Source organism: Cupressus sempervirens, chromosome 1, assembly GCF_028749045.1.
Source record: "Cupressus sempervirens isolate cs-2001-9-10 chromosome 1, ASM2874904v1, whole genome shotgun sequence".
Classification (NCBI taxonomy): domain Eukaryota; kingdom Viridiplantae; phylum Streptophyta; class Pinopsida; order Cupressales; family Cupressaceae; genus Cupressus; species Cupressus sempervirens.
The window spans coordinates 106,924,347-106,941,754 of NC_143118.1; the positions used below are offsets into that span (position 1 = coordinate 106,924,347).

At 34.7% G+C, this 17,408-nt stretch overlaps 1 pseudogene; it reads right to left on the bottom strand.

The window, feature by feature from the left end:
* Positions 1–5,095: 5,095 nt before the first annotated feature.
* Positions 5,096–15,822, bottom strand: LOC149576443 (putative V-type proton ATPase subunit H pseudogene; annotated as a pseudogene).
* Positions 15,823–17,408: the final 1,586 nt, after the last annotated feature.

Genomic DNA, 17,408 nt, shown 5'->3' on the forward strand with positions numbered 1-17,408 from the left:
CTGATTGTTCTTCACTTTCTTAATCCTCTCTAGCTTTTTAGTCAATTGTGTCCTCAACATTTTGCACAAGTTGACTTTATCTTTATCGATACAAATCTTATAAGCTACTAGTATGAAGCTAGCTACCATGCCATATTCTCTAGAACCATAAGATAATTGAAAGAATTTGGCTTAGGCCAGAGTTCACCCAAGAACTAAAGAACTCAACACAAGCACATAGTAGACCAAAATAGACAGAGTATGATTAGAATGACGATATTCATTCAATAACTGGATTCAAGAGTACACTAGGAGTTCTTGAATATAAAGGCCTCAAGAGAGCTTCTAGAATGCATAGAAGTTAGCATCATGATATTTCATACAACTAGGCTCCTGTACACCAGATATGGGTTATCCTCCATTAAGCATAGGATTAAGTGCAATGATGTGAGGATAAGCCTACAATGGTGTCGCACACAAATCAATGGTGTAGACAACATGTGCTAAATGAGGAGTGCTAATAATTGTGTTGTCATCATGATAACTCAGTGAATGATGCATACTCCTGTGTTGTAGACACCATGTGCATAATTAGAGTTGCGTAACTCAATGAGAGTACACAAACTCCTAAGTGTCTCACCTAAAATAATAATAAAATAATGCAAAATAATTCAATAATGCATTAATCTAAGTAAAACTTAAGTAAGTGTAATAAGTAAATACTTATTTACACCAACACCCCCCCTTAAGTGCAACTTAGGGTAATTCTCTAAAGCTTATGAAATCTAGGATGAAATGTAGGATGGGTCCCGACTACTAGGCCATGTTAGGTACCCATGTACATAATGATATGCAATCTCCCATAAAGTGAGGAAAGAGGGAAAACCTCATGTGAAAAACCCTCCCCTAAAAATAGAGATAAATAGGGATGTATGGATGGATGGAGTAATCAAGACCCCCCCATTATGACAAACATCCAATATGTACATAAGAGAATGATGAGAGGAGGTAGAGAGATAGGATGGGCTCCCCCCTCAAAGAAGAATGCCGAATAGTGATTGCTCCGATGAAGAAGCTGATCCAAGACTACAGAATGGTGTTCCTCCCCTTAGGAAGAAACAATGCCAAGGGTACAAATGAGACACTTCTATTGTGTGTGGAAAGAATCCCATGGATGAGTGATGTCTCTAAACCTACTCAACTGATTGAAGAACTTGTACCAAAGAACTGTCTATCTCTGCAACTGATGAAGAACCCTATTGCAATTGTTGATCATAAGTATCCACAATCACTTCAACTTGTGATGATTGATCATGTAGAGAATGAACAAGAGAGTCAGATGGAGTTCTTGTGACAACTGAAGAAGGTAATTTTGCATCAAGAAGAAGAGGTAGATCATGAATACTATCCCCCAAATATGTTACTGAACCTGTATCTGGAAGACTGAATGTACCCTACTGTTCTGGACCTATCACTATGGCGATGTATGCATGTGGACATAAACTGATGAAGTGACCTCTCACTGTATCTATTGATAGAACCCCATGTGTCTAAATCTATTGAAGCACTATTGTTGGAATCACTATCAGTATCCACACTGTATGATGTACGAAGAGGAGTAGAGGATAAGCTTGGAGAACTTTCCTCAAAATGTACATCCTTCTCCACAAAAATTTGATGTGTCTCTGGATCTAGAAGTCTATATGCCTTCACACTGTCTTCATAACCAATGAAGGTACAAGGCTGAGATGAATGTGCCTTGCATTCCCTGGAAGATCTATTTGCCCATGTAGAACAACCGAAGACTCTAAAGTGTGTCACAATAGGTTTTCTACCGCACCATGCCTCAAAAGGAGTTTTGCCATCTAAGGCTAGATGAGGAGAATGATTAAGAATGTGAGTGGCACTTGAGATTACTTTGAATTCTAATGATGGATCTAGAGACTTGGCATGAATCATGCAACTTGCCATAGACTTAAGAGTTCTAATCCTCAAAGCTGCAACATCTGTCTTATGTCGACTGAATGGTGTTGGAGTCTGAAGATCAATTCCCTCATGTCTGCAAAAGTCCTTAAGTCTTCTATTCACATCCATGTTTCCATTGTCCATGCAGAGTATTTTGATGGCTTTCCTAGATTTCCATTCAACATGAACCTTGAAGGCTAGAAATTTGTCCAACACTTCACCCTTACTATGCAGAAAGTAGACCCAAGTGAACCTTGAAAAGTCATCAACAAAAATGAGTATGTAGCGACCTTGGCTAAAAGCAAAAGGACCTACTAATACCATGTGAACCATATGTAGAACACTTGTTTCTCTAGAAGACTTCCCTCTTTGTAACTTCCACTCTGGATGCATATCCACTAAATCTGTTGAACATTCACCCTTAGAAAAGTTGATTTGAGGTAGACCTTTCACCATTTGGTATGTGCAAAGTTGCTAAAGATAGCGATAGTCAAGATGACCATACTGCTCATGTCATAATTGCATGTTTGAATTGGATTGTGATAACAAGGCCTTTGAAGGAGTCTTGGGTACAAAATCAGAGAAAGAGTACAACCTCTTGTGATCATTCACTTTCCCCACTGCAACCAAGGAATCATCTCTAAGACGGTGCACTTTTACTGAGTCTGGAAGGAACTCAACTCTATGTCCATCTCTGAAGTGAGTGATTTGGTAGATTGAAAGGAGATTTGAACTTAGGTTTGGAACATAGAGAACCTCTTGAAACTCTCCATTTTCCATCTCCACATTTCCTTTTCCTTCAAATTCCATTTTGCTATCATTCCCTATGAAGATGTGCAATACCTTTGAGTGATTCAATGAAGAAAAATCCTCCTTTGAAAAACCCATATGATATGAGGCACCTGAGTCAAATATCCATTCCTTTGAAAAGTTGCATTAGCCATGAATGCTTGCACTTTTCCCTTTGAATCTGAAGAAGACCCTTTCTCCTTGTAAGTATTAGGCAATGGAACATTATGTCTCTTCATGATGTTGGTTAATTCATCAATCTTTTTGAGATAGCACTCATGCTCTTCATGACCCAATTTTTTGCAATAAGCACACTTCTTCTTCTCCTTATTGTTGTTGTCCTCTTTCTTCTTGAAATTTGAGGACTTGCCTTGTTGATTGGATTGTGGTGTTGTCTTTTCTGCATCCTCGGATTTACTCTTCCATTTCTTCTTACCCTTTCCTTTATTTGAAGACTGTCTAGCTGAATGTTGAGAACCCTCATTGGCCACCAATGCTTTGGACTGAGTTGATTTGAGAATCCCCATTGATTTCAACTTCTTTTCTTCATCATCCAATAGTTTTGCATATTCATTGAATGTGACTTTCTTGTAGGCAGACCCTAAGGTAGTCTTTGAGGTGTTAAAAGAAGATACAAATGTGGAATATTCTGATGGTAGCTTGTTATGGATGAGATAGATCAGTCTGTTATCTTTGATAGAACTCCCACAATTAGTAAGCTTTGTCCTTAATTCATTCACCTTGATGATGAAGTCCTGTATGGAGTAATATGACTTAGGATCTAAGGAAACAAGCTCATCTTCAATTTTGAAAACATCCTCTTCAGACACTTTACCATAAAGGCTTTCGAGGGTATCCCAAGCTTCCTTGGATGTAGTACATTTCTTGATTTGATACATGATTTTATCATCTACCCCCAAACATATATCACCTAGGGCTTTTTTATCCATTGCTACCCATTCTAAAATTTCACTTGTTGATACATTATCACCTGCTAGTTTAGGAAGAGTACCATCTACATATTGTGAAACTCCATTATGCATTAAGTGATACAAAATTTTGATTGACCATGAAGCATAGTTATGAGGAGTTAATTTAGGAAACTTAAAGTTGCCCATAATGTAGAAAATGAAAGAAAATTGTAGAAAAGAGAGAACACAACACCAAGAACACCCCCCCTTTTTACTAACTCAAGAAACCCCCCCAAAATAGATGTTTTGGGAACTTTATCAGTAGTGCGATTACAATGGGCCACTTGCCAATTTTGGCCTTCATGGACTTCTGATTTTGCTTGTTACAACCTTTTACTGGAGTACAAATATGAAACTTTACAATGTGTTGTACAATACTGAAGCATTAGAAAGCAAAGAAAGGCCCTATGCTAGAAGTGACAATTTTGTCCACACAATACTATGATTTGATGCTAGATCTGGAAAGTAGATGAAAATATATATACTTTCAAAAAAAATGAAACCTGTTTTCAACTCCAGATGTGCCCTTACAGAGCATTTGAAGTTGCAAAATGTAGGATTATCGAGGTATAGTCACCAAAAAATGGAAATTTTGAACAATCCATGTACCAAAACCAGAAAATAGCTACACCACTAAAAAATTTAGAAAATTTTACCCAATTTCAAAAAAATTGCACCTGATTTAGAGTCCGAATGTGCAATTTATGGCCTCCTGAAGTTGTATTGCAAAATCCAAAATTGGTTTGGAGAAGGGTTGCATCAGTGAAATATGTAGTTAAATTTGATGATCATATGGCCGTCACAGTAGTTCTATATTGCCCTGGAATGACATCTAGATGGGCGTCAAATTTAAGCTCATAAATAGGATGACATTAGCAAAGATTTCGGCCACTGATGACATGTCAGACGACATGTCAATCCATACCATATGGATCGTATGGCATGGTATAGAAAAACCATGTGGCAATTGGCTCAGTAGATCAGTGGGTTGCTGACGTGAGCTAACATGGCTACTTATAATCAATGCTGACTGTGTCGAGCGCAGAGGGTGATGTGGCCACTTGTTAGTGATGCAGGGCTTCCACCATGTAGTGTGAGTCTATAGGCAGAATAATTTAAAGTGACACCAAGAATTTACAATGCCGTGTCAGAGATCAAGTTTTTTGAGTAGATGTTGCTGGAATATCGCCAGAATATGCACTGCAATTTTCTACAAATGTGACAAAATAAATTGTTTCTGCTGGAGATGATTGCTGTGCTGTCAGGAAACTCAATGCTATTCACCAGAAAAATGCGGGTTTAATCCCACATTTTTTGGGATGTAGGTCGTGTGTTGCTTAACTACGAGATGTCGCATTCCTTAAAGCGAAGGAACACATGTTATGTGGGCACTATCGCATAATTTCTACGATAGCCAGAGAAGTGTGATCTGCCACCGGTTGACCTTGGCCTATGCACTGTGTGCAATAGTAGAGGCTTACATGTCGCTTGTAGAATAGCCCACGAATCAAAAATAAACCTTGTGAATTATTACAATAATCCACTACCAATATATAGCGCCGAGCCGGGGTGTCACTGCCTGGTTCAGAAATTTTTTTTTCTCTGACTGCTTGATTGGGCAAATAATTTCGAAAATACAGTTTGAAAATACAGATAATTGCAGAGAACAAATTAAATTCAGATTTTTTTCTCTGACTGCCTGATTGGGCAAATAATTTTGAAAATATAGTTCAAAAATATAGATAATTGTAGAGAACAAATTAAATGTAGATCTGAACAATAACAAATAAGATCAAATAAAATAATCATACCCAATTGCAAATCGATGCCTTTTGGTGCCAATTTGCAAAATTTTTTTGCCTCGTGATCAACTTTAGTCCAATATAGGAAAATTTATAGTCAATCTTCATCGAATTGACACTCAAAATGCAATGGTAAGGTCAGATCTTTCTCTAGATGCTCCCAATTTTTGTGGATTCTCCAGATTCGTGTTGAGGTCTAATACCATGTAAGAATTTGGCTTAGGCCAGAATTCACCCAAGAACTAAAGAACTCAACACAAGCACACAGTAGACCAAAATAGATAGAGTATGGCCAGAATGATGATTTTCATTCAATAACTGGATTCAAGAGTACACTAGGAGTGCTTGAATATAAAGGCCTCAAGAGAGCTTCTAGAATGCATAGAAGTTAGCATCATGATATGTCATACAACTAGGAACATGTCCACCAGATATGGGTTATCCTCCATTAAGCATGGGATTAAGTGTGATGATGTGAGGATAAGCCTACAATGGTGTAGCACACAAATCAATGGTGTAGACAACATGTGCTAAATGAGGAGTGCTAATAATTGTGTTGTCATCATGACAACTCAGTGAATGATGCATACTCCTGTGTTGTAGACACCATGTGCATAATTAGAGTTGAGTAACTCAATGAGAGTACAAAAACTCCTAAGTGTCTCACCTAAAATAATAATAAAATAATGCAAAATAATTAAATAATGCATTAACCTAAGTAAAACTTAATTAAGTGTAATAAGTAAATACTTATTTACACCAAAAATAATGTTATATAAATGATTCTTCTCAAGAATCTAACATCATGTTTCCTAATCTTGCTAATGACCATTCCTCAACCATTATATATTGCTTTCGTGTTCTCACTTACTAGATAGTTAACATTTTTCTCATTCACAGGTTTGCAACCCTCATTACATAATTTTATCACTTCATGAATCAAATTTTTAGAAATTGCTACTACATTATCACTTAACTAGAACTTTCCATCATAAATTCTACTTAGGATTATTCTTGTCTAATCCTCATTGTAAAAGTCATAGTGAAATAGAAAATTGATTAAGTCATTATCACTCAAATACTCAAATTCTTGTTTATAATTCATGTTTTGATTATAGATGTTGTCAAATTCCTTAGAATGTGTTCTTCTTCAACATTTTCAAACTTACTTCTTACATAACTACTAACATATTCTAAATGAATGATATTTTTTGGTGTTCTTTATATCGTGTAGCTAGGGTTATCACTAGTATCTCTAATAGGGTTAACCTTGATTTTAGGTCTTTCAACATCTTCCACATTGTGAATTAATGATCTATCCATGCTTGCAATAGAACTTTGTTCACAACTTTGAGATTTAAAAATGAAATACCATGCTAAAACACGTAACTAGGGTTCTTTGAACTTCACACTTGCAAACAATTGAAACCTCCTTCAATTCATTGTCAAATCACTCTTGAAAGCTTCTTAACTCTTCACATGATCAAATGATACCCACAATCATGCTCTCACAACATATATCTTTCCAAAATGATCTCCACATTAATTGTACAACTACATAATCCATAAAAACTTCCCTCTATTAACCAATTAATCTATTTTCATTCATATGGTTTGCACAAACCCCAAATGGATTGCACTCTTAGCCAAAGCTTCCTTGTGACCTACTTAACCTTCTATTAATTGTACAACTTTTAACTTGGCCTCTAACTTCTTTTCCATCTTTTTGATGCTCTATCTTTGATAGAAAAGTGTTTAATTCAAGTAAGATAAATCTCACACTATGGCCAATTTCAATCTCTGATCAGGTGCTTCAAAATATTGTTCCTCTAAAACTAAATTTGAGATTTCTAGATCATTTTCTATCACGAACACTGCCTTAAATCATTCAACATGCTCTTTAAGTGTCTCTTTTTGACTATTATTGCTACTAATATAATTTCTTCTATTATTTCTGTTATTGTTCCTTTTGTATTTTGGATTCCTATAAAAATTCCTTCTATCTATTTTGCAAAATCTTTCCATGTGTCCAAAGTTATTGTATAATTGACATACTGGTGTATTCTTTCTCTAATTAGGTCCATCCTGATTATCTGGTGCTCTACAATTCCTTGTAATGTGTCCAAAGCTATCACACTTATAGAAAACAATGTTCCTTCTTGTTCCATTATTTCTTTCTCCATCATTGGATCTTCTTGAGGATCTCCTTCTTTCATTACTAACTGCAAGGTTAGTACCTCTAAAATTTTTACTATTACCATTATTACTATTGAACTTAGGTTTCTTACAATCAACTACTTTATCTCTAGAACCTTGAAAATTATAACAATACACATTAGTAATAGGTTTGAAAGACTTACCTAAAATATCTCTTCATATGACCAAATTCATTGCATATAAAACATATATAAAGGCATGCTATAGCAAATTAAAAATCTTATGAAATCTACAAGTTGAGTGAGGGCATCCTTTCAACTCTTGAAGAGAAAGGGAAATGTATAATTCATTTAAGTTTGATATCAACGAAATCCAAATATGCAATAGCAATAACATGTTGATCCTATAGCTGATTGGTGCCTTATCTATTGGGTAGTTCCACAAATCAAAAACATACATCCATGATATCAATGACGTATCCCATACATCAAGATATTGGATCTATCCTATTACTTTATGAATCATATATCAATGCTCATAAAAACCCTCATACTCATGGAATATCCTTCTCATGTAACAAACAACCCTATCAAATATAAGTTAGAAATTACTTGGCTCTTTGTTCTAATAGAAAACCTAATAAGACATAAAACTTTAAGGGGCTGCAAATGGGTTTAAGTTCTTTACTCCTAAACCAAAAAAATATTGCAAATAACATAGATAAGAGATGAGAATTAGAATAAAATTAAGAAGTTTTCTATTTCTTGTATTCATTTCTTTGAAACAATACATTCAAGATGCATGTAAACAATTGAGAAAAAAACTCAATAAACTAGAACTATCTAGATTAAATTTATTATTTCTGTTCATACAAGAGAGAATGCTGAAGAATGGTGGAAACCCAACTGAGAACTTACTTAGAAAACTTGGGAACCAACGCTAGAGAAAGGAAGAAAAATAGAAAGATATAGGAGAGGGAAGAAATCCTAGATCTAGTCTAGAAGTGACACATGTCCACTTAAATCTCCATCTCCTATTGCTGCATAGCTTCTCTCTTCTCTCTACAACCAAAATCTGAGAAGAATCTCATCATTGAGCTTCAAAAAACTCAACATATTTCCTCCAACTGATGAGAAACCATCATTCTCATAAAAAAATTAGATATGCATCTAAAATGCTGATAAATCATTTAATAAACTGATTTGGAGGTGAAAAGACATCACCAACTACATCTTCACTAACTTTGGCACACACCCAGTTCATCATTTCACCAAAAACCAAGTTTGAATTACCATACCAAAATGTAGTTGAAAAATAGGTACCTTGAACAAAAACCTAAACATGTCTCACATATTTCTTCCTATACAAAAATAAATGGAAAATTTGGAAAGGTCATTCTAAGATTTTGAGATCTTTTCGTTGATATATGATAGTCATATGTCCCCTTACAGGAGATGTCCAAGAGATCTATTTGAAAATCAGGTTTAGACATGCATACTAGGACTATATTTATTTTGAAAATATTTATCTTTTCCTATGTTCAAAACTTCATAATATAATATCAAAAGATTTAAATGACCTTGCATGTTGAACTCTAGAAAAAAATAAAAAATTAAGTTTTATGCATTTCAAAATCTCTCTCTCATCTCTGAATCTAGGTCAAACCTAGTTGACCACCTGCGACACGATTGCCATGTGATTGGTCTAGCCTTTTTTCTATCACCACCACCTGGGAACCATGTGTTACCCTCTGATTGGTCCACAAGTCACCACCTATCACCTGACACATTGCCACATGGAAACCTTTGATTAGATCTCTCATGTATGGTCACCTTGCCATGTCATAAGCTTGTTAGGCACCCCACCATGTCACTACCACATGACATCACCTAATTCATTGGAACTATTGCACCATCATCCATACCCACTACCACATGTTGACATGTCACTTTCCCATTTTAGTTAACTTCCTTGAAACTTCATTTTGTGGGAAAGAGACATCCGTTGATCTTGCTATGTGTCATGATCTGGTGAATTGCTCCTGATTGGTGCAACACCAAGAGCCATGAAACATGTTGCTTCATTGCTTTCTTACTTTATTTAACTTCCCTACATATTCATATTGCAATAAAGAGACAACCATCAATTCTACCATGTGTCACAATCATGTGCCTTTGATCTTGGAACCTGCCATGTCATCAACTCCTAAATTTCCATACCACTTGTCACTTTCTTATTGGTCCACCCTAGGTGCCACATGGTATGTTTTGGTTAGTCTGGTTGGCTATCATGTCACCTTTCTCAATTTTTGTGTTGTCAAAATTCCCTCCTTATCTGATAGAATTGGGTCCCATGCAAGAGTTTGTGGATTCCAAAAGCCAAGTGTCTTTAAGACAATATACAATTGTGTGGTCAGATTTTTAAACACTTAAAAGAATTTCCACCAATTCAATGTGGGATTAAATTTCTTGAAAATAAATAAAAAACCTTCCTTATAGACTATTTGCATTGAGATAAAGGATGTTGCACATATTTCATAATATTGTTATATCGTATTATTTTATTTTATTATGTAATATTGCATCTAGATGGACGTGCAACATGTAAAGATTCCCATGGGATATATTTGATGAGTTATATTGTAACATTGTGATAATATTTCATGCAATTATTTAATATTGGGGAAAAGGATTAAATTTCCAATATAAAATGTGGGGTTAATGAGTTAGGTAGCACATAGTTTATGTAATACCACTTAGTAGTTTTGTGGGACTTGCTACTATATAAGTAGCCACAGGGGTAGTTGTTGATGTGAGAAGATAGAAGGGAAAAAGAAAAGAGTCGAATGGGACAAGGCTTGATAGGTTAGCCATCGGAGAATTTTTGAAGGTTGGAAGCATGGCATGGGATGTGTGGATTCATGCTTATTCATATGGATTTCTCAATTGTGGCTATGGCTTTGAAGGCTTCCATGGTTGTATTGTAACCATAGATTGAATCCATGGGAATGAATGAGAGGATAAAAGAAAGGGCAAGATATATGAGTTGTTTATTAAAAATCTAAGGGTTTTAGGTTTGCTATTATGATGGGATATTGGTAGATTTTGGGCATATGAAATTGTTCGACAAAAGGGTTTTTTGGATGTTTCATTTAGATGAGGTTTTTAGGGGGTGGCTTGTCATAATGACCTCTTAGGCGAAAATAGACCTCACCATTGGATTCGGGTCAATGCTTCAATAAATTTTGATATATAATATGCCCTAGTTTGGTCATGTTCAAAGGAAATGAAAGAGTTTTTTTAGTTTTAGCCTGTGATGGCCATCAAATTTAATCCCATCAGAATTTTTTGTCACAACAAAAAAATCATAGTGAAAATGGTAAAAAGACTGTCTTAATAAAATGACCATTACTTTCTCTCAAGATATTGGATTTCAGACTTCTTATAGGCTTTGGAAAGCTAATTTAGAGCACTACAACTTGGTATAGGTTTGATTTTGTGATTTTGAATTTTTTAAAGTTTTTAAGAGCCCAAAAGTTAGATATTATTTATTTTGAGCATAGATTAGGGAATAACTTGGGCATAAAAAGTCAGATTTTGGACTTTGAGTAGTTAACAAGAAGCTCTTGGAGAGCTCTATATATTAGTTTAGATTTGGTGTAGGTTTGACATGGTTTATTTTTTGATACACTGATTTGAAAAGTTTATGTTATATATTGACCATGGTAACATTGTGAGTTTATGATATTGTATGTTTGGAGATTTAAGATTTGATGTCATTGTATACTCAATTCATATTTTAGATTGGTCTCATGATGATATGGTTATCCATGTTTGGTTTGAATATGTATTATGAATTGTTGGGTCTACAAGTTGTGCAATGTTGTAAGAGGTCTACACTTATAGGTTGCATTAATGACTTGGATATGGGTTGTCTTTGCCCATTGATCTTTCATTATTAATGCATATTCAAATTGGTGTCTTGGATTTGGATTGTCTATGCCCTAAGTCACATGATTTGTTGATTTTTCTTCATGTAAAAGGGATGAGATGTTACCAAGTACAATCATGGTGGAGATTTGTGGTTGACTATTTTATGTTGACAGGTTGGACACTTTTAGAGTTAGTTTCTCAAGTGATGGATGTGATCATGGTGCCATAGATTTTAGCATGACATGATTGGATATACAGATACATCCTTGATGCTCATTAGTTTAGATTCCTAATATGGTTATGGTGGTATATTATCTTTTTGGTTGAGGATCATGGTTATTTGGTTTCTTTTGAGGAACTCATTGTGTACACTTTGATTTCTTTGATGGTTTGATTCCTTGGTTGATTCTCATGGTTAGAGAATAATTTTTTCATCACAATGTCAAGGATAGCTTGGATACATAGTTTAGTGGGAGCTTGTGATAGTGAGTAGGTGACAGTGTAGGATTAGTTTCTGGTTTGGTTGTGTGTATAGACCTAGAGGATCTTCATGGAGGAGATGAATTTTATGATTCCTTGGTACAATGGTTGAGTGGGAGTTTTTGGCATCAATATATTTATTGAGTGTTTGTAGATGTTGGAGGTTTGTCTTAAATCATGCTATTATAGAAGTATCTTTGAAATTTACATGGTGCACTTTGTTATCTTCATGGTGTGTGAAGATGGTTAGATCTTGTGGACTCATGGGGTTCTTGGTTATCTTCATAGTATGCAAAGATGGTTCTTCATGGTATGTGAAGATGGTTTTCTTCATGGTGTGTGGAGATGGTTGCATCTTGAGGACTCATAGGGTTCTTGGTAAAGGTGTGGTTTATTCTTTAATTTGGCATGTTATCCTTGGTATGAGGATGGTTTCATATTATGTCATGGTATACTCTTGATACACATTTAGAGTTTTGACATGTTATGGTGTGTTCATATGGAGCATGTTATCTCTTTGGTTGAGATGGTTAAATCATGTTGTCATGTTTATGTTCTTGAGACCATGGTTGGAACTTTGATAATGATCTTGGTTTAGTTTCTTGGTATTGATTATATTGATTATAAGCTATATACTTCATGATATTGCTATGCTGCATTTGGATTTTACATGGATTGATTGGTTATAGGTGCTCATGGATATTTAGAGGTGGTGGTGATGTTGATTTCTCTTGGATTAGAGAATTATTTGTTGGGATAATTGTTTGGTTTCAACAGGAGAGTTTGAGAGGTCTTTAGAGGAGATTTTTCCTAGATGAGTCTTGGTTAGAGACTTGGATATATTGATGAGAATTCTCATTCCCACTCTTTGCCTACTTGACAGTTTTCTACTTGAGAGGTATAGCTCATTGTTTCTCTCATGTGCATTATGTTTATGCTTTTCTTTCATGGATATGGATCTTGAGCTATGCTACATGAGTTAGTTCTGGAGGGTTCATTTGAGAGATGGTTTACTATTGGTTATCTCCATTTGCATATATTGTTATGTTGGTTGAGTTTGAGATCTGATTTTATATTGGGCATATTCCTTTGATTAGGAATGGTTATTCCTTGGTTTATGAATGGTTTATGAGTTTTATCTTCTTATGAGAGGCTTACATCCATGATGAGTTATATGGTATGGCTTGGGTGTTGTTAAGGCTTCTTGGTTGGGGTTTTATGGAGGAGATCATACTTGCATAGTTTACATCTAGAGGTGTGTGTAGAAGGACATGATGTAGGTTATAATTTGTATGGTTTCTCTTTGGTCTTGGTTATATTCTTGGATGTTCAATTTTATTTACATTGGATTTGAGATTAGTTAGAGACTATGATCACTATTTTGTGTTTATATATTTCATGTGAGAGATGACATGGTTATTTATTTATCTCTTTCCTTTATTGGTTGTGAAGAGATTGAGAGACTATTGGATATTTTTTATGAGAGTTGTTCTTGTAGGTTAATTGTTTATTTATTTTGGATGTCCTTGATACTACATGGATTCACTTCTTTGAGATGTTGTGAGTGGATTGATTATAGATTTGACATTATCTTTTGCAATGAGAGCTTCTTGGTATACATCTAGTAGGTATTGCTCTTGAGGCTTGTTATTATAGGTTATAGATTGGACATGTTGATGATTGTGAGATTCAATTGTTATAACTTCAGAGGTATGGATAGTTGGATGGGTTTGGCACTTTCTGTGGGTGTTGTTTCAGCTATGGATATTTTGACAATTGTGGATACATGCAATTGCCTTTGGATTAGGTTTTTGTGCTTGGAATTTCAATTGGTACAAGATTTTATGGTTTCTAATGTGATAGGTTAGGTGGCTTTCTCTTTGGATGGTTTCTATGTATGTTTGGTGGCAGTGGCATAATAGGAGGTGAAATCATTCATGTTTGAGATGCTAGATACTTTAATTTTGCTGTGGGTACTAGGATGGAGCAAATTGTGTACTTTGATCCATTATAGTGGATGTGCTAGGAGGGATTGTTCCCTTGTTCATTTATGTGGCTATAGATTGACCTTATGCAATGTATACAACAAGTCAAAGATTGTTGAGATAACAGATGTTGCACATATTGCATAATATTGTTATATTCTATTATTTTATTTTATTATGTAATGTTTCATCTAGATGGATGTGCAACATGTAAAGATTCCCGTGGGCTATACTTGATGAGTTTTTTTGTAATATTGTGATAATATTTCATGTAATTATTTAATATTGGGGAAAAGAATTAAATTTCCAATATAAAATGTGGGGTCAATGGGTTAGGTAGCACATGGTTTTAGTGGATGGTTTTAGCACATGGTTTATGTAATACCACTCGGTGGTCTTGTGAAACTTGCCACTATATAAGAAGCCACAATTGTAGTTGTTGATGTGAGAAGATAGAAGAGAAAACAAGAAAGGGTCGATCAGGACAAGGCTTGATAGTTAGCCAAGGGAGCATTTGTGAAGGTTGGAAGCATGGCATGTGATGTGTGGATTCATGCTTATTCACATGGATTTCTTGGTTGTGGCTATGGCTTTGAAGGCTTCCATGGTTGTATTGAAATGGTGTATTTTCTGAATTATACATGGTGATGGATGCTTTTAGGGGCTAGGATTTTCCCTCAATGAGGGTTTCCTAGGGTATATCTTGTGTCACAATTTTGTGTGTATGTTGTCTATTCTCTTGCATGTGGATTTCAATTGCATATTTATTTTAGATCTATTATGGGTTATGTGGAAACAATTATATTATTTCTTGCATGTTTCATTACAATTTTTGCAAATGCTCTCATCTAGGTCCCCTTAATGGTAGGGATAAAATCTAAAACCATATTCAAAATTCAATCTAATACACTCTATTTTTGCATTCCAAATCAAAACACAATAGGCATTTTTTTCATTAACTTGATTGGGCCTTTCATTCAAAAATTTAAGGAGAAGGAAAAAATTACAATTGGTGATTGATTTTACTCTACATGCATTGTAAAATGGAAGGAGTGATACACAAAGAGCTATCTCATAAAGGAGTTGAATGCACTACTGAGTAGATGTTGGTAAAATGAGAGGATTTAGGAGTTTTAATCCATTTGCCTTTGCAGATAGTGATCTGACCAGAGGTTCTCCATGAAATGTTTCCAAGGAACTCATAGCTGTAGGAATTCCATGAGTTGGATGTGAGGATCTTCTTAATTGATTACATAGCCAATTAACCAAACCTCTAAGAACATCATCAATAGTTTTAAATGTTTCTTTTGAACTTGAAGCTTCCCCATTTTAAATGGTAGTATCTTTCATTGATTTTTTCTTAGAGCTTATTATCAAAGTGAGTATTTTACAACTTTTCTCTTGGATGAACTAGTTTCCTTTGGATAGTAACCTCCAAAAGGTTGATAAACATCTTCATTTAATAGTTTAATATCATAGAAGAGTTTTGCATGCATTGGGTTTTCTATAAGAATTTCATCAATAAGAATGAGTAAACATTCTAGAGTTTCTTCTTTACTAATGTTAGACAAATGGATATAAATACTTGAATATAAGCAGGACCATTAGCATTGATTAAAGTTTCTTGAACATTTTCTAGTCTATGGTCATAGTGCCTCAACAATTATAGAAATGTCTTGGTGATCAAATTTTTTGTCATGTAAGTTTCCAATGGTATATCCCTCTTGAGAACCTACTCTATTGTAAGTTTTGCCTACTTCATATCTCATTTTAGATTAGACTACCCATTTTTCAAATTGAAATGATGATGTGCACTTTGAAACAAATGTTTTCATGGATTGGTCAAGACAAGTTTATCCTCATGCCCCAATCATACCACCATCACTTACATCATCATTAGATTGTGATGTTTTAATAAACCAAATTCAGTCTACTCCCTTTTTTAATCATCTTGAAAATGCCATGATGCTTTATCAATCTATAGTCAAGCCCCAAAGTGGGTTTGGCTAAAAATATTACAAACTAAAATACTCGACCCTTAAAATTGATCCATTAATCACCTATCATTGATTAAATTCAAATTTGATCAATTCTTGAAAACTTAAAACTCACTTTAACATTTTAAGCAAGCTGTCACTACTACATTATAGGTCATTTTTCAATCTTTATTTTTGACCTAGCTCTTAATATGCTTGATGAATAATTTTTTTTTTAAATGCCTGAGTTGGTCAAAATTTCAACCAAATTAGGTTTTCCCATTTGGTTGAAATTTTAACCAACTTGGGTTACATAAAAAAAAAGAAAAAAAGTTTTGTTATTTCATGTCGACTGGAGGAGGTTTTGTCTACATCACCATGGGAGATTTTTGAGGTGAGGAAAGTCTTTTTAGGGTTTTTGTAGTGATGCTTGGAAGTTGGATTTCATATAGTAGACTTTCATTATGATGCCACTAATGATGAATTTCCTACAAGAATTATTTGAACAAATATTTTGAGACATTTTATTAAAAATGCCATATAAATTTCAGCTAATACATAAGAAATGGTCACAATCAACAAAGGAAATAATTGAACATCTTCAATTTTATTAGGATAGAATTAAATTTGGGAGAGCCACTTGCTATGAGTAAGAAACCCTCCCAAAGAGGGGTGAGACAAAACCCTAATTTGTGGCACCTAGCTAACGAAGAACCTTCAACCCTTTATTCTCTCAAGAAACTCACAAGGAAGCACTGCATATTTTCCTTGAACAAGATCAAGATGAATAGCCCACAAAAATGCTGATTTCTTGCCTCCAATCCCCACACAAACTCCATAGGCTCTTCATTAGATAACACAGTGATGCTTTTGAAGCACACATATACTACTAATGATTCTTCTTGTTAGTTCTTGCCATAGCAGAGAACTATTGCTTAGGTTCAAACTTAACCCATGATTAATGCTCTTCTCTATGCCCAATAAAAATACTTCATTGCTCTCCATCAATATCCAATTTCAATATTTCTTCATTTTAATTAAACAAAATGATCGATAATTACCCACTGACTGTGCAGATGAATGTTTTCACAAGTTTCAACGGAAGAGAAGGGGAAAAAATGAAGGTTATAGTCTTGAAGTTAGGTTTTTTTTTTCATATGAGAAAGAATGTACTCCTTAGAAGTACACATAATTTTAATAGGCATTGCCAAATTGAAAACTTTAAGCCTACGATTATGGTAAACTATAGAGCATAGAAATAATTGGAGAAAAGATAATAGTTTTGGTTGCATGTAGAAGACACCTAGACACTTGGAGTAGACTCTAAGGAATTTTCTTATATGACAGTGGAGTGGGTTTTAGTTGGAGCATA